A 24,111-nucleotide genomic window follows, 5' to 3' on the forward strand; every position below is an offset into this window, starting at 1 on the left:
GCTGAACACCAAGTGCGTTCAGGATTACTACAGCCAGTGATGATACAAGAGTGGAAATGGGATAGAGTTACGATGGATTTTGTATCGGGATTGCCTCTGTCTCTGAAAAAGAAAGATGTTATCTGGGTTGTTGTTGATCGACTAATGAAGTCTGCACATTTCATTCCGGTACGTACAGATTATTCACTTGATAAATTAGTTAAATTGTACATATTGGAGATCGTTAGATTGCACGAGGTGCTAGTTTCGATTATTTCAGATAGAGACTCGAGATTTAAATTGCGATTTTGGAAGAAATTGCAAGAAGCTATGGGTACGAAGTTGAATTTTAGTACAACATTTCATCTGCAAACTGACGGTCAATATGAGAAAGTAATTCAGATTCTTTAAGATATGCTTTGATGTTGTGTTTTAGAATTTGAAGGCAATTGGGAGAAATATTTGCCATTAGTTGAATTCGCATATAACAACAGCAATCAATCGAGCATAAAAATGGCATCGTACGAAGCTTTGTATGGTCGCAAATGCTGAACTCCATTGTATTGGACTGAGTTGAGTGAGAAAAAAGATCCACGGTGTTGATTTGATCTAAGAGACTGAAGATAAAGTGAAAGTAATTTGTGTTAGTCTAAAAGCAATGCCAGATCGACAAAAATCATATGCGAATTTGAAACGAAAAGACATTGAATTTCAGATCGATGATAACGTGTTTCTAAAAGTATGTCCGTGGAAGAAAATACTTAGACTTGGTCGCAAAAGCAAGCTGAGTCCGCGCTTCATTGGGCCTTATGAAATCAATTAAAGAATAGGTCTAGTGGCATATCGGCTAGCTTTACTGACTGAGTTAGAAAAGATCCACAACGTGTTTCTTGTGTCAATGTTGCATCGATATAGATTGGACCATTCACATGTAATTTCTTTGGCAGAAATTGAAATTCAACATGATATGACGTACAACGAAGAACCGATCAGAATTCTAGCACATGAGGTTAAACAGTTGAGAAATAAAAGCATAGTTCTTGTGAAAGTACTTTGGCAACGACACGGTGTCGAAGAGGCTACGTGGGAACCCAAGGAAGCTATGAGAAAATAATATCCTAACCTATTCATTGGTAAGATTGTCGGGGACGAAAATCCCTAAGGGGGAGAGTTGTAATAACCCGTTTTTAGTCAAATTAGAACAGTGGTTTTTAGACCACAAACCTAAACTCAAAATATTTATTTTATTATTATTTTAATGTTTACAGCATGAAAATATGATCGTGTGAAAATTTCATTAAGAAATTTTATTGTTTGATTGGTCAATTTGATAAAAAGGTCTAAATCACATAAAGCGTAAAACTTGAGTTCTAATAGCTATAGGTGTTTAATAGCTATAGAACCTTAAAGTTAAGGTCCTTATGTGGTAATTGTATCATTATTAGTTTGAGTGGACAATTATGGACAAGTATTAAGTGATTTATATGTTTTATGAACAAGGTTAATTTTGTAATTTGGTAAATAAAGGTTAATAAAATAAAACAAAGTAAATTATCATCCTTATTTCTCCATCTTCTACCCAAAATTAACCTAAGGAAGCTATTAACAGAGCTTCAAACATTCGGCCAAGCTTCCTAGTTCAATTGTAAGTCCATTTTTGTCCATTTTTAATGATTTATATGTTTTTGAAATTGTCGCAACTAGGTCTAGCTAGCCCAGGGACTATTTTTGTAACACCCCAAACCCGGCCTAGACGTTATGGCCAGATCTGACGTGTCACATGGACTTACGACTTAGTATGCATTCGTTGGTTTAAGTGATTGGGGTGGTCTTTGTAAAAACAACAGTTGAATGAAAAGCCGGTTTATTAATCTTTAGGCTATCCATTTGTTGTGCTTGTTGAGTCTTGGAAACGTTCATTAATTTTGAAAACCCGCGTAGCCTAACACTAGCAGTTTCGACATAGTATAAATATAATCAGAAAATAAAACCATAGCGGAAAAAGGAATTTAAATAGTGGCCTTATTACAACTTAAAACCCAAAATTAAATCAGAATATAAAAATAATAAAATTAAACTAACTTAGAAAGAAACCAACTTTGCAGATGATGTGGCCACTCCGAATCCCTCACAGCTCCAAGCCCACTATGGTTGGGGATTTCCTGCAGAGATGAAAAGAAAGGGTGAGTTCGGTAAACTCAGTGTGTATCATAACCCAACCATAGCCCAAAACAGATCAAACCTCAGAGTTAGACTTATCTGGGCCTTGGCCCAGTACAGAAATCAGAATGAAACCCATAGGCCCATAGCAGATACAGAACAAATATAACATGAATGTAGAAATCCCAACCCCGAGCCATCCATAACACCCTCATACCAGCCTTACACCATGTGGGGAGACTACTCGACCCACCCAAATGCTACACACCATAGAAATTGCAGTGAGGCTGCCAGATATTGTGACGAAGTCACCAGATACAGATATTGTGGCTAGGCCACTAGAATAGATATATATATGTGGCAAAGCCACCAGATTGCAGCGAGGCTGCCAGATATTGTGACAAAGTCACCAGAACAGATATTTGTGGCGAGGCCACCAGATTGCAGCGAGGCTGCCAGAACGCTTCCTCCATCAATATAAACCCATGTCCCATGCAACAGAAACAATATGTCATGGCATACGTACACAGAAACAGAACATCATTCTTTTTAGAAAAAAATAACCCTAGGGGTAAAATCGTAATTTTGCATGCATAAGGGTATTTCAGTAATTATTACCTATTGCTAAGGTTTCATGCTCATCCTAATGTTTACCAAGTAATCAGAAGTTCTTACCTCGTCTTTTTACCAAAGTGGGCCCATTGGCCCGTTGGCCCATTTTCGGCCCATTAAGCCCAAAAATACCGTTGTGCACGAAAATGCACACTCTGCACTCTAATCATCCAAATGCACCATACTCATTAACAATTGTCTCATGAGCGCTCGCATGCTCGCGAGTTCACAAAATACCAATGTTTCGGTATTTCGGCTTTTACCGATTCAGTCTAAGGGAGGGTGTCGTTTACACACCTGGTTGATGATGATTGATGACGATATCTCCCACGCGATAATCCTACAATTGATAACTAACACATTAGACTTACGAATTAATGATAACTAACATAAATCCACGTCAACTAACCCAATCATCACACAAGTTAGTCATTTACGCATGAGGGGCAAAATAGTCATTTTACCCTCCAGGGGTAAACCGGTAGTCCTACCCTATAGGGGTATTTTAGTAATTCTAAAACTTATCCATTTAGGCCTACGGACCCATAGGTACCACATGGCCCATTTCAGCCCATCGCGGCACGAAATATTTGTCTTACTGCTAGAGTAATGAGAAATACACACCTATTAGGAGACTGCAGTTAATCCGCGCTCTAAACACTCTTAGCTGATGCCCAACCCAAACGAGTACGTCACAAAGCGAAAGGGATCAGCCAAGAAGGGTATGCCTACTCTCCTCATGGTTTGCTCTATTTAAAGCCAGCTCTCCATCTACTTTTATGATAGCTTCCCGATGTGGGATCCCTCCATCACCAGAGTTTAAAACCAACACCAACTCTTGCCGTCCCGACATAGCAAAATAATCAACCTTTACGTGCCAAGGGATTCAAACCAAGGTCCTCTCACATGCCAACTCATGCCACCACCACTAGGCCATCAACTCATTTGTGTCATAAATCCAACACATTAAACTTTAAGGCGCACCTACTTGCTTCTAGATTTATTGAAAAGAAAAACCAAAATATATTGCAAGAGCCAAGACTTGAACCTTGGACCCCTTGGTTCCTCTATGGCGTCACTTCCTTGTCCCCTAAGTGATGCCACCTTGCCACTACACTACACTCCTTTTTGTGTCATCTTTTATCCCTTTACTCTTAAAAGCCCAAACGCCAATTGCATCACCTGTTCATAAAATTAAAATTTCGAATACTACCATGAATTTAACTTAAGTTTGGGCCTTCTAAAGGCCTACTAACCTACTAAAATATAAATTTTAACCAACCAGAACACACACAAGTTTTTTTTAAAAAAAACACAGAAAACCCGAAAATTGGGGCGTTACAATTTTGCAAAACTGTTAAAGATTTTGAATGATGCTATTGATGAATACATGAGTGTTTTGATGTTTGATGATATATTATGAATGTTTGTTGTGAAATATGCAAGTTTTGTTAAGTGATTTTTAGTGAAAATGAAAAATAAGGATTAAATTGAGAAATGTTGAAACTTTGTGGTTAAAATGTGAAATAAATGAAGAATATGGGTTGCTAGAGGCATAATAGTAATTCAGCTAGCATGGGTTTATTTTGAATTTCATTAATTTGTGATTTTGTGAAATAAAAACTAAATTGTAAAAGTGGTGAAACATTAGGGGCAAATGTGTAAATGTGCTGAAATGTGTGTTTTGGATTAAATTGAATAGAGAGATTATTGAATAAGTTAATTTTGAAAATATTTAGATCAAAAAAAGAGGAATTTGATCCAGATTGGGGAAAACTAAAGTTATCGACTAATCAACTTATTTCTTCGTTTTTCACATCCGAGGTAAGTTCGTATATTATAAGTTTTGATATAAATGTATTTCATATGCTTTGATATTTCATAAATTGTGAATACGAGACTATGGATATGATCGATAATGATTTGATGATGATTCGACATTCGAATTCCCAGTTGAACCTTAGGAATAGTTTAGGATACTAGTGAATGTCATTAGAAGATACATGGATTTGACTTCGAGCCATGATATTTGCGCTTCGGTTGCGAGTTATACTATTTGGCTTCGGGCCATGAATATCAATTGACTTGGCTTCAGGCCATGATATCAGTATTTTAGATATAAGTTACCTTGATTTGGCTTTCGGCCATCTTATAGGTACTTAGTGTGCTAGACTCCTGAGTATCCAACTTTTATTCTGAATGGTTCAATGGGTAAACGAAAGATGTGATTGAGTATAAGAATGATATGAGATGGTACAGATACGTATGTGACATGTATAACCTTTATTTCGAAGAAACTTGTGAAGAATTTGATTAATATCATAATTATGTATACAAAAGGTTTGTTAACTAATATATGCTAAATGTTGATGTATTTAAATTGTTGATTTATAATCTTTAGATTGAATTAAGTTTATGATATACAAGCTTACTAACCTGTATAGCTTACTTTGTTTATTTTCCCATGTTTTATAGTGTTAGCAAGCTAGCTCAGATTCAGGGATCGTTGGAGATCGCTTCACACTATCCACAAATCACTTGGTACCTATGAACTTTTGTATTTTAAGTATATGGCATGTAACACCCCAAACCCGGTCTGGACTTTATAGCCGAATCTGGTGATGTCACATTAAAGTGTTTTCCACAAAGTACGATATTGTAAAACCCATTCTCAACTTATCCTCTTTGTGTGTTCTTATAGAGGTTCGCTTAGTTTGAAACTCAAGTCGTTTAGCAAAATGCTAATCATATTAAAATTGTTATTACTTTTTAAAACATTGTTAGCTACGGAAGCTTTTAAAATATGTCGCGTAAACGTGATGTTTTGGGAAAAACATTTATCTTTTTGAAAACATGCGTCTTTTCCTACTGCTAGCAGTTATAAACCCAAGAAAATAAAAAAAAACCCAAATTTAAGTTAAAATCCATAGAGGCTTTATTACATAACCAAATACCCAAATTAAATTACTTATAAATTAAAAATCAATAAGAAAGCAAGTGTAGTTGTGTGGCCACCATTGAGTCCCTCGCAGCACCGATCTGCCTAAGGCTAGGGATTACTTGTATAGTTAAATAGATGGGTGAGTTTACGAAAACTCGGTGTGTAATCCTATATAAGAAAATAGTCAGAAAACAAGCACAGTCTCAGCCTAAATCCTTTTTAGTAATAGTGACAATATCATTTTGGGCTTTAGCCCATCTCAATAAAGAAAAAGTCATATGTTCAGGCCTTGGCCCATTGTAGTGTAGTAACAGTAACAGTGTAGTAACAGTAAACAGTATGCAAGTCCTACACATCAGGCCTCTACACTCCATCTCCATCCAACCCAACACTCCATGAGGGGATAAAATCAACCTACCGATCCCTACACTCCATGTAGCACCAGTTGCAGCACTAAATAGTATTTGTAGCAGAGCTACCAGTATAATAGGCTTAGAGCCATCAGTGATTTGCAGCAGAGCTGCCATTATAGTACACTTCCTCAAATCATATAAAAACCCATCCCCATCCCCATGCAATGCATCATGCAACATGTCATAATATTATACATGTATTCAATACAGTTACGATAGCAAGCTAAAATATAAAAATACATCACATAGGGGTAAAACAGTCATCTTACCATAAAAGGGCAAAACAGTCATTTTACCACATAAGGGCAAAATAGTCATTTTACCTCATAAGGGAAAAATAATCATTTTACCCCATAAGGGCAAAACAATCATTTTACCCCATAAGGGAAAAATAGTCATTTTATCGATTAAGGGTCCAGGTACACTTACCGACCCAACAGAACGTCCACAGTCGTCTTGGGCGACTCGTGCAACCTTAATAGTCAAACAGTAAAAGTGGGTCCATGTGGGCCCACACACCCGTGTGGCTCACTTAGCCTAGAAATGGCCTTGGCCATGTGAACTACACATCTTGGCTCAATACTATCCATGCTTTCGTGTGGTTTACCCGTGTGGGGCCCACGAACTCGTGGGCCCCACACGGTCTATTTTAACCTAACGTGGCCTAAAACGGCCTAAACCCATGAAACCGCTCATGGTGGCCTCCACGATCAAATGCCCATGTTTTAGTCATTCGGATTACCACACGAGCGAGCGCACGCTCGTGTAGTGTCAATAGTCATACTTTTTCAGCTTTTTCCGATCTACGTTTATAGCAGTGTGGTTACACACCTGATTGCGAAAGTGTGCACACCCCTCTCGAGTACTCCAACCTAAAGTCAATCATAGCACAACATTAGTCTCTACACGATAGGGTTAAAACGACCCATCTAAAAATATTTATCTAAAAGATCAACACCACTTGCCTTAGACAACCGATTTAGGCTTACACCCTTCATCCGTTGTAAAACCAATAACTAGCCCTTAAAAGACACCTACATTCCAATCGAATCCTATTAACCTTAACCAATATCAATACAACAATAGATTGATCCAAGCACGTATCAACTTACCATAAGTGCGAATCTCAGAATAGAGGAAAGACACAATCGACCGATCCCTAAACCATAGCCATAGGCACGCGATACACCGAGCTAAAAGGTAGCACAATCACACTCCTAGAAAAACGGCAGTAAAAGAATATGTTAGATACAAGACCAGTACGGCAGAGAGAAAAAGAGAGCGCAAGCAACCATACACTTAATCAGATTGATCAAAAGATAATGCCAAAACCGAAATAACAGGAGGAGAAGAGATGATGTATTCGGCTAATCCTTAAGTGAGGGAGTGAAGAGTAGAGAATCATCCAAGGTAAAACAGATTGAGAGGGAAGAAGAAGGAAGCAATCGGTCAAGGAATCATGAACTAAAAGCTGAAAGAAATGGAAGAAAGGAAGAGAAGAAATATTTGGCCAAAGCAATAGGATGTAAAAGAAGAGAAATTGTTTAGACCCAAAAGAGAAGAGACGGGAACAGAGGAAACATTTTGCTAAGGAGAATAACAATAATAGAAAGAAGTACAACCCAAAAACTGAAGGATACCGTTTACTAGAACAATTTCCTCCCTACAGAAAATAAAAGAATCAAATATTGACAGTTACCAGAACAACGAAGAGCAATTTGCTAATCCCCAAAACCGAATGCATGAGTGCCTATAATCCCACTTCGGCACCAACACTCCCTCAACTTTAAATCCCCTTGATTTTCTCCTAAAATCCCTCCTCAAATCACTTTTCCAATCTCTGAACCATCCAATTTGAATTCCCTTCAACCACTTCAGTGTTTCGATCAAACCACAACTCTCCCACAACACAAGAGCAAAATAAAACACTTATTGCGCCCACGAGGATTCGAACCTCAATCCTCTGGCATAGATAACACACCACTTACCCCTAGACTGACAAGCCCTTTCTGTCATGTTTTACCCATATTTATTTAAAAGCCTACTGCCTAGAGATAGTGCTTACTCCTTTAAAAACAAAACTTTTTGAACTTGCCTAAGCTTGAACCCAAGACTTCTTAGACACTTCCTATGACACTTTACCACTAAAGTAAATACACAGTTGTGTCATTTTCTTGCACCACTAAACATTTATGAACAGCCTCCTAACTGTTCCCATGCTCAAGACCTAATACTTCTAAGCATAACTTCAGGGCGTTACAATTCACCCCTCCTTAAAGAAATTTCGTCCCTAAAATTTCCAACTATTAGATCAGTCGCATAAAACAGACTGCACCACTACGTTCCTACTATGCACTCTAGTTCCAAAATGCTACCACATCTAACTTGAGTGTTCTCAGTACAATCTATAGATAGACTGGGACAATGCAGCGTCCCCAGCCGCACGATCATGAAACTCAGTCTCAATCTTAGGTGAAACCAGTGTCTCCCTAGCTTCAACATTAAGCATGTGGCTAGATGACGAAGACCCAACTTGAGAACCTCCACGGCCTTCGTCGCGGCCTCTTGTACCCCTTCCACGAGTACCTCTAGTGTTCATTATCGAATTATGCTTTATCTTGTTAACAGTTTATGCATCAGTTTACAATTCCAGTGTTTATTAATAGATATTTTATGGAGACAGTATCAAAAGTATAGAGTTTCGTTTTCACACAACGCAGTGTCTATTAGTCTCTACCAATTTCTCTACAGTTTTAGTATACACTACTAAAGAGTTTGCATTCCTACCTACAGTAGTCTCAGTAATCCTACCTATGACAGTTTCAGCCAAAATCAAAATACAGTTTTCAGAGAGAACTTACAGGATCGGCGCAGAGACTCAGTGTACCACACATTTAGTAAAAATATTTCAAAATACTTTCAAATCATTTGAAACAGTTCTTTTTCGAAATTTAAGTTTAAAAGAAACCCAAATCCACAGTCAAGTTTTGTAACTTGGCTCTAATACCACTAAATGTAACACCTCAAACTCGGTCTGGATGTTATAGTTAATCTGGTGATGTCACATTGAAGTCTTTTTCGCAAAGTACAATATTGTAACACCCATTCTCAACTTATCCACTTTGTGTGTTCTTATAGAGGTTCGTTTAGTTTAAACTAAAGTCGTTTAGCAAAATGCTAATCATATTAAAATTGTTATTACTTTTTAAGAAATTGTTTATTGAGGAATCTTTTAAAATATGTCTCGTAAATGTGTCTTTTTGAAAACACGCGTCTTTTTCCTACTGCTAGCAGTTATAAACCTAAGAAAATAAAAAAAAAATCAAAATTTAAGTTAAAATTCATAGAGGCCTTACTACATAAACAAATACCCAAATTAAATTACTTATAAATTAAAAATCAATAAAAATGCAAGTGCAGTTGTGTGGCCACCATTGAGTCCCTCGCAACACCTATCCGCTTAAGGTTGGGGATTACCTATACAGTTAAACAGATGGGTTGATTTATGAAAACTCAGTGTGTAATCCCATATAAGAAAATAGTCAGAAAACAAGCATAGTCTGGGCCTAAGCCCTTTTTAGTAATAGTGACAATATCATTTTGGGCTTTAGCCCATCTCAATACAGAAACAGTCATGTGTTCGGGCCTTGGCCCAATGCAGTAACAGTAAATAGTGCAGTAATAGTAGCAGTGCAGTAACAGTAAACAGTGTAGTAATAGTAAACAGTATGCAAGTTCTACCCATCCGGCCTCTACACTCCATCTCTGTCCAACCCTTCACTCAATGTGGGGATAAAATCAACCCACCCATCCCTACACTCTATGTAGCACCGGTTGCAGTACTAAACAGCATTTGTAGCAGAGCTTCCAGTATAATAGGCTTAGAGCCATCAGTGATTTGTGGTAGAGCTGCCAGTACAGTACTCTTCCTCCAATCACATAAAAACCCATCCCCATGCAATGCATCATGCAGCATGTCATAATATTATACACATTTTCAATAAGCTAAAATATAAACATACATCACATAAGGGTAAAACAGTCATCTTACCATAAAAGGGCAAAACAGTCATTTTACCATATCAGGGCAAAACAGTCATTTTACCTCATAAGGGTAAAATAATCATTTTACCCCATAAGGCCAAAATAGTCAATTTACCTCATAAGGGCAAAACAGTCATTTTACCTCATAAAGGCAAAACAGTGATTTTACCACATAAGGGCAAAACAGTCATTTTACCCCATAAGGGAAAAATAATCATTTTATTGATTAAGGGTCTAGGTACACTTACCGACCCAACAGAGGCTCAACAGTTATCTCAGGCAACCTTAACAGTCAAACAGTGAAAGTGGGCCCAAGGCCCATAATGTGGGCTCACACGCCTTTATGGCTCACTTAGCCCAGAAATGGCCTTGCCATGTGAACTATACAGCCTGGCTCAATACTCTTCATGCTTTTGTGTGGTTTACCCGTGTGGGGCCCACGAAGCCCACACGGCCCATTACGACCCAACATGTCCCAAAACGGCCTAAACCCATGAAACCGCTCATGGTGGCGTCCACTATCAAACACCTATGTTTTAGGCGTTCAGATTACCACATGAGCGAGTGCATGCTCGTGTAGCGTCAATAGTCATACTTTTCCGGCTTTTACTGATCTACGTTTATAGCAGTGTGGTTACACACCTAATTGCGAAAGTGTGCACACCCCTCTTGAGTACTCCAACCTAAATTCAATCATAGCACAACATTAGTCTCTACACGATAGGGTTAAAATGACCCCTCTAAAAATATTTATCCAAAAGATCAACACCACTTGCCTTAGAGAACCGATTTAGCTTGCACCCTTCAACCGTTGCAAAACCAATAACTAGCTCTTAAAGGACACCTGCATTCCAACCAAATCCTATTAACCTTAACCAATATTGATACATCAATAGTTTGATCCAAACACGTATCAACTTACCAAAAGTGTGAATCTCAGAATAGAGGAAAGACTGTGACACCCCTTACCCGTACCCGAGGCCGGGATAAGGTACGAGGTGTTACCAGACAAACATACAAACATTAAACTAAAATACGAGCCATAAAATTTCATTCATATTTCAAAACGTTCATTCACTTACACATAGTCCCTTATTTGAGTCTACGAAGCCCAAAACATACTTTAGAAAGGGTTCGGGACTAAACCGAGAACTTACAAAAATCTTGGAAATTTCATGCTTTAAGGCTCCAGACGCCCATGTCCCAAAGTCATGTTCCATACAAGGCTGAGACACATGGTCGTGTCTCTGCCTGTGTGGAATATACCTAGGCTATTTTCCAAGCTTTGGTCAACCTTAATCTCTTACACACTTATACAACATCAAAAGCATATAACATGGTATTCATTTAATGATTAAATATTCTCAATTAAACCACAAACATGGCATTTGTATGTCATCATACATGTGTCTCTCATACTCATTTTACCTTGTTTATTATAGTACCACTTATACATTTATACCAAGATTATCATCTTACCAAATATCTTCAGCTTAATCATCAAGCATTCATATTTAAAGCTAGATCATATCTTTATAAAATACCACGATTCAGATGCGCAGAATAACATGTTTGCCTGAAACATTTCAATTCAATTCCATACCCAACAAGCATTACATTGAGACTAGTCATATATATATATACATGTCATAATACATAACATTCTCTTTTTGTTTTCTTATAAACACATATAATTTATTTCATTATATCAATATTTCATATACCATAGTTTCCATGTATTCCACATATATTTATTTTCCTCCTCCTCCTCTCCATTCCACATCCTTAATGTATATAGCATTTTGTAAGTATGATTTCACAATTTACTAATAAATGCTCACATCAAACTGTCCACACAAGTCATAGTCACTTACTTATTTATAATTCGAGCTACAGAGCTTCAAATTAAGATCCGTAAATTTCTCCTGAAACTAGACTCACATATATTTCCACCATAAAATTTTCATAATTTTTGGTTTAGCCAATTAGTACAGTTTATTCATTAAAATTTCCCCTATTTCACTTTCTGATAGTTCTAACCTCTCTTCACTAAAAAATAATTATCTCACAGTGCAGAACTTGGATAATGTTCTTGTTGATTTATCTTGAAAATAGACTCATTATGGATTTTAAAAATATAATTTTGAGCCTCTAATTACTTTTCTCCAAATTTTTGTGATTTTCCAAAGTCAGAACAGGGGATCACGTAATCATTCAGAATCAGTCTCACAAAAACATAAATATATCAAAATATAGAACTCCTTTTCTTCCTCTATTTCTTTTATATGAAAATAGAATCATTAAGATTTAATTTAATATCTCATTCAGTCTCTGATTCAATTTCTACTATTTGTGGTGATTTTTCAAATTCACGTCACTGCTACTGTCCAAAACAGTTTTATTGCTAATTCACTCTTTCACACTTTCTTTGTATTAACCTCATTTTAACATACATATCACAAATCATTTTCACCACATTTCATACATCACAAGTATAGGCCCATGATCACAAGGTCACCATAAAATCATCCTCATGTATAACTTACTTGTGTATAACCTTACCACATCCTGGTCACTTAATGAACACATCATTCACATAACCAAGTTCCTGCACGTATTCAAAACTCACAAAGCAATGCATAGAGAGTCTCCCGTTGAACACTTCGGATCAATCCTCGATACTTGGTGGTTTCAGCACATAGCTCCACCCATCATAGAGTTCAACTCTCTTGTACACATGGTGAACACTCAGTACCACCCATGTGACCTAGCCAATTTATCTCGTAGCTCTCTTGTCTACATGGTGTCCTTCACTTGGAGCCACGCATGCGACCTAGCTACATATATCCTGTAGCTCTCTTGTATACATGGTGTACACATAGTATCACCCATGTGACCTAGCTACATCATAATGTCTTGTAGCTCTCTTGTACACATGATGTGCACTTAGCACTATACATGTGACCTAGCTACATACCATCTGTATCATCCAATCTTTCTGAAGGTTCAACCGGGATTTCTCTCTCTTTTCCAACAATTTCACCAATCAAGTAATTATCCACAAACATATTTCCAATATTTTTATAAAATATCATAATACAAGTAATAGTGATGTATTACTTACATATAAACTTACACATTGTCCACAAACATCTCATTTAATATCAACGCAATAACATTAAATTACACATTGTCTTATTAAAAATCATATGAACTTACAATTTCCCATAATATCCATAATCATAGAAATCACATTTATGTATGATAATTCAATGCACTTCATGTACCATAGACATATTTTTAAATCAATTCATAAACTTGGCACCATAATCATTTAATTTAACATAATTCAATTAATTCACTAAATTTAACTTTCAAATATAAATTACAGTATTATTGTTGTATTATTATCATACCAACTTACATACTTTCAACACCTCGGAGATCATAGTAAATATATCAATTCATTGAAACATGCATAAATTAATGCTTATTATACATATGAACTTACCTCGATACTAAAACGGCCATTTTACCAACTTTCCCAATTTTCGATTTTTCTCTCATTCTAGGTTCAAATCTCGTTTTTCGGGATCTAAAAAATCATATTTTACTTATTTAATTAATGTACTATTCAAAACAGTCCTTAACTCAAACTTTGGAAAAATTACAATTTTGCCCCTAAACTTTTGCATATTTACACTTTTGCCCCTAGGCTCGGGAATTAAACTTCATCCCTTATTCTTATGTTTTATGACATAATGATCACTTTTCCCTTCTATGGCAACATCATATTCTCACTCTAACATATACTTATGACTATTAGGTATTTTTACCAATTAAGCCCTTTTGCTAGTTTTCACTTAAAACCGAGTAGCACAAGTTGTCTAACATAATTTAAAACCTCATATTGTATCATAAAACACCAGAATACACAAATTTTACCTATGGGTATTTTTCCAAATATGAACCCTAGGTTGAATTATTGCTAGCATAAGCTAAATCAAGTTACCGGGACTCTAAAAACGTAAAGAACTTGAAAAACGGGGTTAGAACGGACTTACAATTGAGCTTGGGAAGCTTGAAAACCCTAGCCATGGAGTCTCCCTTGGTATACACGTCCATGGTGAAGAAGATGAGCAAAATTGGCTTTTAATTTTGTATTTTAATTCATTTTACCCCTAAATGACCAAAATACCCTTACTACTAAACTTTCCAAAAATTCCATCCATGTCCAATTTTTGTTCATCACTTAGAAATTGGTCAAATTGCTATTTAAGACCTCCTGATTAATATTTCAAATCAATTTCATACTAGAAACTTCTAGAATGCAAGTTTTGCAACTTATTCAATTTAGTCCCTAACTTCGAATTAAGCACTTTATGCATAGAATTTCTTCACGAAATTTTCACACAATCATGCAATCATATCATAGACCTCAAAATAATCATAAAATATTTTTATATATCTTAGATTTTATGGTCCCGAAACCTCTGTTCCAACTAGACCCAATTTTGGGCTATTACAAAGACACAATCGACCCATCCCTAAACCATAGCCATAGGCACGCGATACACCAAGGTAAAAGGTAGCACAATCACGCTCCTAGAAAATTGTAGTAAAAAAATATGTTAGATACAAGACCAGCACGGTAGAGAGAAAAAGAGAGCACGAGCAACCATACACTTAATCAGATTGATCAAAAGACAATGCCGAAACCTAAAGAACAGGACGAGGAGAGATAATGTATTCGGCTAATCCTTGAGTGAGGGAGTGAAGAGTAGAGAATCGTCCAAGGTAAAACTGATTGAGAGGGAATAAGAAGGAAGCAATCGGTCAAGGAATAAAGAACTAAAAGCTGAAAGAAATGGAAGAGAGGAAGAGAAGCAATATTCGGCCAAAGTAATAGGATGCAAAAGAAGAGAAATTGTTTAGACCCAAAAGAGAAGAGAAGGGAGCAGGTGAAACATTCGACCAAGGAGAATAACAATAATAGAAAGAAGTACAACCCAAAAACCAAAAGATACCATTTACTAGAACAATTCTGTCTCAACAGCAAAGAAAAGAATCAAATGTTGACAATTACCAGAATAATGAAGAGCAATTTGTTAATCCCTAAAATCGAATGCATGAGTGCCTACAATCCCACTTCAGCACCAACACTCCCTCAACTTCCAGTCCCATTGATTTCTCCTAAAATCCCTCATCAAATCACTCCTCTAATCTCTCAACCATCCAATTTGAATTTCCCTCAACCACTTCAGTGTTTCGATCAATCCACAACTCTCTGACGACATAGGAGCAAAATAAAACACTCCACTGCGCCTACCAGGATTCAAACCTCGGTCCTCTGGCATAGATAACACACCACTTACCCCTAGTTCAACAGGCCCTTTCTATCATGTTTTACCCATATTTATTTGAAAGCCTACTGCCTAGAGACAGTGTTTACTCCTTTAAAAATAAAACTTTTTGCACCTGCCTCGGCTTGAACCCAAAACTTCTTAAACACTTCCCATAACACTTAACCGCTGAAGCAGATACACAGTTGTGTCACTTTCTTGCACCACTAAACATTTATGAATAGCCTCCTAACTATTCCCATGCTGAAGACCTAATATTTCTAAGCCCAAATTTAGGGTGTTACATGTCATGTATAGGGACATTGGTCATTTTGGAATAGGTGTTGTTATGAATTTGGCCATTTGTGTTGGCTTATAAATGTTATCTATATAATGTTATATATGTCCATGTAAGTTGACCTATTTGGCTTAGTTGGTGGTATATATATGTGTGTGCTAATGCCATTTTGTTATGTGGTTTATATTGCTTAGTGAAGGGTTGATTGAGGATTATTAGTTTGAGTAGCTAATGGTTGAATTTGAGATTGGTATCCTTGTGGTTCTAGGTAATGGAATTTTTTAATGATATAGTGCATGTAGATGTGTTGTGCAAGTGAGTTTTGGTATGAAATTGAATGGTATATTGTGATATGTATGTGTTGGTATTGGTTGGTGCTGAGATGGTATGAATTATTCTTGAAAAATGTTAATTGAATTCTTATTTATGCCTTGTATTGGTGCCAATTGGTATGATGTAGGTGTGTACCAAATTGGGTGGCAAAATGGCTTGGTAAATAGCCTATTTTTGTCCACACAGGTAGAGACACTGGTGTGTGTCTTAGACGTGTGCAACACATGGTCATGTTATACAGGTCGTGTGTCCCTTGATGTTGAAATAAAAACCAAGTCATTATACCCCACACATGCTCACACATGGGCGTGTGACTTAGCCGTGTGGCATAAGTTAGTACACCTTACAGGTTTGGCATGGCCTAGCACACGGCCTGGCACACGGGCTTGTATGGCCATTTTTAAGGCACACGAGCTAGCCACACTGGCGTGTGCGTTGGCCGTGTGACCCAAGTTAGAGAGTTGCACCAGTTCAGACACGGGTTAGGACACGACCATGTGCTCCCATTTCAAATGTCCATACGCCCTGTAACACGGGCTTGTTTGTTGGCCGTGTGAGAAACATGGCCAGGCCACACGGGCATGGGTCCCCTGTTTTGAGAAAAATTTTCTAAGTTTCGTAAAAATTTCTTCAGCTATCAGTTTAGTTTTGAACCACTCCCAAAGCATGTTTAGGGCCTCATAGGCTCGTTATAGGGAAATTATGCTTAAGTTTGAATAATGTTTGCATGAAATGTGAAATTATATGTAAATTGAATGTTTAAATGTTTTATCAGTTCGGTAATACTCCATAACCCTATTCCGGCATTGAATACGGGTCAGGGATGTTACAGATGATTTTTTTCCTCCTCCTTCTTTCATTTTTTTTATCCTTGGAGCATTTTCTCTTCTTTTATTTGGGCTTTGCACGATCCTCGAATTGCTTCTTAGTTTTCGGCTTTGCCCCGGCATCATTTGCTGCTTCCTGTGTAGGAGAGGCCATCTGGAGTGATCTAGTTAGACCATTATTGCCAATAAATTGCATTGCTCTTCACTAGTTACCTCAGCAACTTTCGCTGATGTCGTTCCATCTCACTCTAAATTATCAATATTTTTACCCACAAACTTAGGTACAGTGACAATGTTCACAATAGAATTTTCCTCTTATTTTTATTTTTCATCTTCAACAACTTCTTCTTTTTTAGCAATAGCTTCTTCTTCTATAGCAACAACTTCCTTCTCAACAATAGTACCCTCTTCATCAGAAAAATACCATCCTCGAACAAGCTATCAATCTTTCGCATGCATTCTTTAATGTCCCTGGATTCCTCTTCTTTGTCATTATCGAATACCTGTACAATGGGAGGGGATGCCACCGATCTGTCTCAGTCTTTTAATCGTCATCCGCGGCTAAAATATCATAATTTTGAATGATTGGTTGAAACATTAGGAATTTTAGTAGTGGGTATCGGCTCAATTGGCTTAATGTGGCTACAATAGAACTATTCCAGGCTTTGGTATAAGCATAAAACAAATTATGGGATTTCTCCATACCCTTTATTATAGCAACAAACCTGATTTGCCTATTGTTGATGGAATTGACCATTTTTTCGACATCTTTCATTTTGCTCCATAATAATGTCTCTGCATTCAGGTTTGTTCCTTTGCTATCAGCTTTGGCTTTGCCCTTCCTTGTCTTACTTGTTTCTACCTCCTTCAGTATCGCCATATCTTTTCCATGAGTCATTCTTCCTATAGAGGCTTCATTGATCTGACCCTTATTTTCCAAGACTTCCTCACCATCACGGGGCACGATTCCTTTTTGCTGACACAATAACATCACCAATGATGGGAAAACCAAGATTCCAGTTTTCCTTGCAACGCAATCAATAATTTCTTGGTGGATTATTATGCCAAAATCAATCTTTTTACCCTTAACGATGGGATGTATCAGACACATTCTATCGAGGGTGACTGTTGTACTATGAGTAGAGGGCTTTAGCCTACAGTTGATAAAATAAAACCAAATTTTGCTTTGCAACATCAGGAAGTGACTGTGCATTGTATAATTCTTTTGATGGGAACCCATCCACAATGCTCCTTCGACACACAAGTCTTTCATCAACAGGTTTCATTTTTCATTAGTGATATACTCAATGAACTCGGAGTGTTCGTCTACATCTACCTTGGTGTTGTATAGCTCGTTGATTTTTTTAGCATCCTATGGTATTAATCCTTATCAAACAAAAATGAACTTTAACTCATGATCATAAAGGTTAGTATAAAACTCACGTACTAGTGAAGGAGAATAGCTTCTAAGATGGGTGCAAAAAGTTTCCCACTTCAACTTCAAGATGGTTTTGTAGACTTGCTTACCCAAGTCTTGTTGTTACAAAAGGGAAATGCCCCATTCGGGTGGAAGTTTCGCTTCAACATGTTGTCTTGAAATCGTTCCTTTGTCGCATTATTAAAAAATATTACTAGCTCTTTTGTCTGTATTGGCCTAGAGGATTTCGATTCACGAATTGCGATAGTAGAGAATGCATGTTCTTTAGCAGATTTGGTAGCTTTCTTAACTGAGCCTCTCGTTTTTGCCATCTTTTGTTGAGGGGAAAATGGTTTAAAATTGAAATGATATGATCTTGGGAAGAGAAAGGAAATAAAAATGGTTGCTTGAATGTGTTACAGTCGGTACAGTAGGGGAGGATTTATAGTGAGTGAAAAAGGAAGATGGAGAGGCGTGTTGTTTTGTGGAGAGTTATAAAGCTGGTGGGAATAGTTTTGTCCAATAGAAATTGAGCTCACTCAAAAGGATCAAATGGCTGAGTGATTTTTGATCCAATGGTGGAAACTAAATTTCCCTAAATTCTGATGAGTTATAAATGGTAGTACAGAATTATGGAATGTGTTGACAACAAAATTTCAATGTGTCGACAATGGTACTTAATTATTCTACAAAAAGGAAGGAAAACAAACTTTAACAAAACATAAATAAAATAAACTAAAATCAAGGAGTAATAAATAAAAATTAAAACTATTCGACCAATTTAATGGTCTCTGCCTATTTCGGATCACTGTTGCCAAAATTGTTTTTCAGCCTCTGTCCATTTTTTTCAACTGGTGTCTATCATGTAATCTCGAATTGTGACTACACCATGAGGAAATACGTCAACAACTTTAAAAGGTCCAAACCAATATGAACACAATTTACCTGGGTGCAATTTATGTCGAGAATTGAATAATAAAACTTGTTGACCCACGATAAATTATCATTGTAAAATAATCTTGCCATGACATTGTTTGGTCTTTTCCTTATAAATCACAGAATTTCATAGGCATTTCTCCTAATCTCCTCTTGTTCAGTGATATCCAACAATATTTTCTTTCCAGTCGCTTCATAGTCCATGTTCACTTACTGAATTGCCTACATTGCTTTGTGTTCCAGCTCAACTGGCAAGTGACATGATTTCCCAAAAGCCAATTGATACAGCGACATCCCTAATGGAGTTTTGTATGCTATCCAAAATGCCCATAAAGTGTCATCCAATTAGAAAGACCAATCTTTCCTCGAAGGGTTTACAACCTTTTCAAGAATGTTCTTAATTTGTTGTTTCGATACTTCGATTTGTCCATTGGTTTGTGGATGATAAGTAGTATCCATTCTATTATTAACTCCATATCTCTTCAATATGATTGCCACTTGGTTGCAATGAAAGTGTGTACCTTGATCATTAATCAATGCCTTTGGTGTGCCGAAGTGGGTGAGTATATACTTGTGAAAAAATTTTAGCACTGTCTTTGCATCATCCTTTGGGACTGCAACAACTTCAACCCACTCCGAGATGTAGTCAATAGCTACTAATATATAAAGATTTCGAAATGAACTTGGAAACAGTTCCATAAAATCCATACCCCAAGCATTGAATAATTCAACCTCTATAATTGGCTGCTGCAGCATTTCATTGCGTTGGGATATAGAACTGGTGCGCTGACACCTATCGCATTGATGCACAAAATTGTGGGCATCTTTGAATAATTATGGGCAGTAGAATCTTGATTGGAGAACTTTAGCAGCAAATATCATACCACTGAAATGACCTCTATAAGGAGCATCATGACAATCCTTCAGGATTGAAAACATCTCCTCTTCCGGAACATAACGTCGAATGATGTTGTCATTGCATACCTTTAATAAATATGGCTCGTTATAATGATACTTCACTACGTCATGAAGAAATATTTTTTTATGGCCTATGACACCCAATGGGAGTTTTCTACACACTAGATAATTAACAAAATCAACATACCAATGAGTTGCATCTACAACAAATAACTTCTCATCTAGGAATGTGTCAACAATTTGAAATATGTTTCCATCTTCGCTGCCAACTTCCAATGGAGTTAGACGGTCTGCAACTTGATTCTCTGAACCCTTACGACTTTTAATCTCGATGTCAAATTCTTCCAACAGTAATATCTAGCGTATCAGTCTGGGTTTGGCATCCTTTTCTGCAAAGAGATATCTCAACGACGAGTGATCAGTGATACAGTAACCTTTGCACTGACAAGTTAGGGACGAAACTTATTGAAAGAAAAGACAATAGCCAGCAACTCTTTCTCTGTGGTGGTATAATTGAATTGAGCCTTTGTAAGAGTTTTTCTAGCATAATAGATGCCGTGAAATATTTTTCCCTTTCGTTGTCCTAAAATTGCACCCATAGCAAAGTCGCTTGCATCGCACATAACTTTAGAAGTTTGAGACCAATCTAGTGCAACGATAATAGGTGCATTCACTAACTACTCTTTTAAGGCATCAAGTCATGGATTGTCAAAGAATAATTTTTGATTTTATTCCAGCAATGAGCATAAGGGCTTTGCAATTTTTGAAAAATCTCTAATAAACCTTCAGTAAAACCCTGTATGTCCAAGAAAACTAACATTTCACATTTATTTGTGGAGGTAATTTCTCAATGATTTCCACCTTAGCTTTATCTACTTGAATGCCTTGACTAGAGATGCGATGGCCTAATACAATGCCTTCAATTGCCATGAAATGACATTTTTCCCAATTCAGGACAAGATGTGTGTCCTCACATCGCTTCAATAATTTATCCAAATTATCAGCGCAATGATCAAAACCATTCCTATAAACTAAGAAATCATCCATAAAAACCTATAAAAAGTCTTCGATCATTTCTGAGAATATTGCCATCATGCATATTTGAAATGTGGCTGATGTGTTGCAAAGACAAAAAGGCATATGGAAAAAAACAAAAGTACCAAAGCAACAGGTGAAGGTTGTTTTCTCCTAATCCTCCAGTGTAAGAGCAATTTGATTGTACCTAGAATAGCAGTCGAAAAAGTAGTAATAGGCCTTTCTAGCAAGCCAGTCCAGCATTTTTCAATAAAAGGAAGTGGGAAGTGATCCTTTTTGAGAAACCGTAATTTATACATGTTTTTATCCCATGCTTAGCACATTTATGGATGATTTCTCCTTAGATTTGGTGAATTTGATGCTCCTAATTCTTTAATTTCATGTTTTATACTTAAGTGAGCATAGGAGAGTAAAAAGAGCGAGAAATAGACCAAAAACAGAGAAAATAGACCCACATGGGAAATCTACACGGCCTGGGCTTCCTCACACGGGCATGTCCCACGGTCGTGTCCCTTTGGCAGGATCAAAGCACGACTTACACAGGTAGACTACATGCCCGTGCCTATTCAACAGCCTTGACCACGGGCTGGAGTAATCGCACATGGGCGTGTCCCTGCCAAGCCCAAGTATAACCTTATTCAGAAAAGGCCAATTTTGAGGGCTCTTAGACATTCTAGAGCCTATTTAAACACCTAATGAGGCACTTCGGAGGGGGATGCAGAGTAGGAGGCAAGGAATTACTCAAGAGAAGTCGATTGGTCCATCTCAGAAACTGGATCCATCATCAAGACTGAAGATCTCCCTTCAATTTCCATTTAGGGGTTTTGGGTTTTCTTTATATTTTGTATCCATTATTCTTCTGAGATGTTTTCTTAATTATGTGTTATTATTATCTGAATTGTAGGATAAATATTTGACTTGTTCTTAATTAAGTGTTCTTAATTCTTGTTTTAATATTCCAGGATATTGATTCGATTTAATGTTCTTATTCAAAGGAGGAATAGACACTGTCTAAGAGTAAATTTGTCATAATTAAGCAGAGTTGATTGCACGTCTAGAGATAGGGTGATAAGATTTTTCTGGATTAAGGTGAAACCTAATAAGGGGATCCATATATCGAGTTAATGCAACACTAGGTGTTAATTAGAAAGAGATTTCAATTAATCAACCTAGGGTTAGACGTTATTAGTCTCAAGAGAGATAATAATATAACTTAGAGATTTCTATGAATCAAGTCAAATGAATAAATTGTCTGATTCAGAGTCAAATAACAGTGAATTCTAGGTGGATTTTTCCTTGGGTATTGTCTTAATCAATCGAGTTTTCCCAAAAGCTTTTTCCCAATCTTCTCTCTGTGCACTCTTAGTTTAGTAATTAGTTCAGATAGCCAAATCCCTTCATTTTTAGGCTAGATAATAAAAAGAAGGTAATTACTAGTACTCTTAGTTCCTTTGGGTTTGACAATCCGGTCTTGCTAAAGCTATACTACTGTTCGATAGGTACACTTGCCTTCATCGTGATAATAGCTAGTTTCAAGAATGATTAATTATAAATGTTTAAAACCTGTCACGAATATCATGTATCAAGTTTTTGGCGCCGTTGCTGAGGAACTAGGATATTAGGGACACTCAAATTTTATTACTTTAGCCATTTTACTTTTATTGCAATTTAAATTTTTATTTTCTTTTCTAATTCTTCATTTATTTTCTTTTGACAAGTTTTTCTAGTTTGTGAACAAAAGAAACCCGTCAGGACCATTACTTTTCGATAGTGAGATCGATCGCGAAGTTCGTAAAAATCGAAGAGAAATAAGGCAAAGCTTACGATACACAGAGGAAGAGGAAGAAGAGGATACTTCAACCACAACCGAGGAGATAGCTGAAAACCAAGAAAATCTGCTACCTCCTGCGATTACTGCTAATTAGAATCCTGCTCCACGCACTATGTATGATTATGCTAAACCTTCTTTAACTGGAACTGAATGGAGCATAGTTAGACCTGCTGTAGCTGCAAATACTTTTTGAACTAAAACCTAACACAATTCAAATGATACAGTAATTTGTTCAGTTTGATGGTTTGCAGGACGAAGATCCCAACGCTCACTTGGCAAACTTTTTGGAACTATGTGATACATTTAAAATTAATGGCGTTTCTGATGATGCCATTCCCCTTCAGTTATTCCCTTTTCATTAAGAAACAAAGCTAAACAGTGGTTGAATTTGTTACCGCAATGGTCAATCACTACTTGGAACAAATGACCGAAAAGTTTTTATCAAAATATTTTTCGCTGGCTAAAACGGCTAAATTACATAACGATATCTCTTCTTTTGTGCAGATGGATTTAGAAACACTCTACGATGCACGGGAGAGATACAAGGACCTCTTGAGAAGATGCCCTCACCATGGGTTACCACTCTGGCTATAGGTTCAAACGTTTCATAATGGCCTGAATCTTTTGACTCGACAAATGATTGGCACAGCCGTTGGTGGAACTATCAATAATAAAACACCTGAAGATGCTTATGAATTTATAGAAGAGATGTCACTGAATAATTATCAGTGGCAAGTCATGAGGACAAAGCCAACAAAAGCAACAGGCATTTATAACATCGATTCGGTCACCATGCTCTCTAATCAGGTAGAACTCTTGAATAAGAAAATTGATGGTTTTCTTAGTTCTTCACAAGTTCACCCAGTAATGCAATGCGAAGTAAGTGGAGGTGGATCAAGCAATTCAAAATACCCACCCTATGGCCACAACATGGAGAATGAGCAGTTAAATTACATGGGTAATAATCCTTGATCTCCAAATAATCCTTATAGTAGTACTTACAATGCAGGTTGGAGGAACCACCC

At 36.9% G+C, this 24,111-nt stretch overlaps 1 non-coding gene across 1 annotated transcript; it reads right to left on the reverse strand.

Annotated features, from left to right (window-relative positions):
* Nucleotides 1-23,558: 23,558 nt before the first annotated feature.
* On the reverse strand, nucleotides 23,559-23,664 carry LOC121208302 (small nucleolar RNA R71). Its single transcript, XR_005903250.1, has one exon. It is a non-coding gene; the product is annotated as a small nucleolar RNA R71 (small nucleolar RNA).
* Nucleotides 23,665-24,111: the final 447 nt, after the last annotated feature.

Source organism: Gossypium hirsutum, chromosome A01, assembly GCF_007990345.1.
Source record: "Gossypium hirsutum isolate 1008001.06 chromosome A01, Gossypium_hirsutum_v2.1, whole genome shotgun sequence".
NCBI lineage: Eukaryota > Viridiplantae > Streptophyta > Magnoliopsida > Malvales > Malvaceae > Gossypium > Gossypium hirsutum.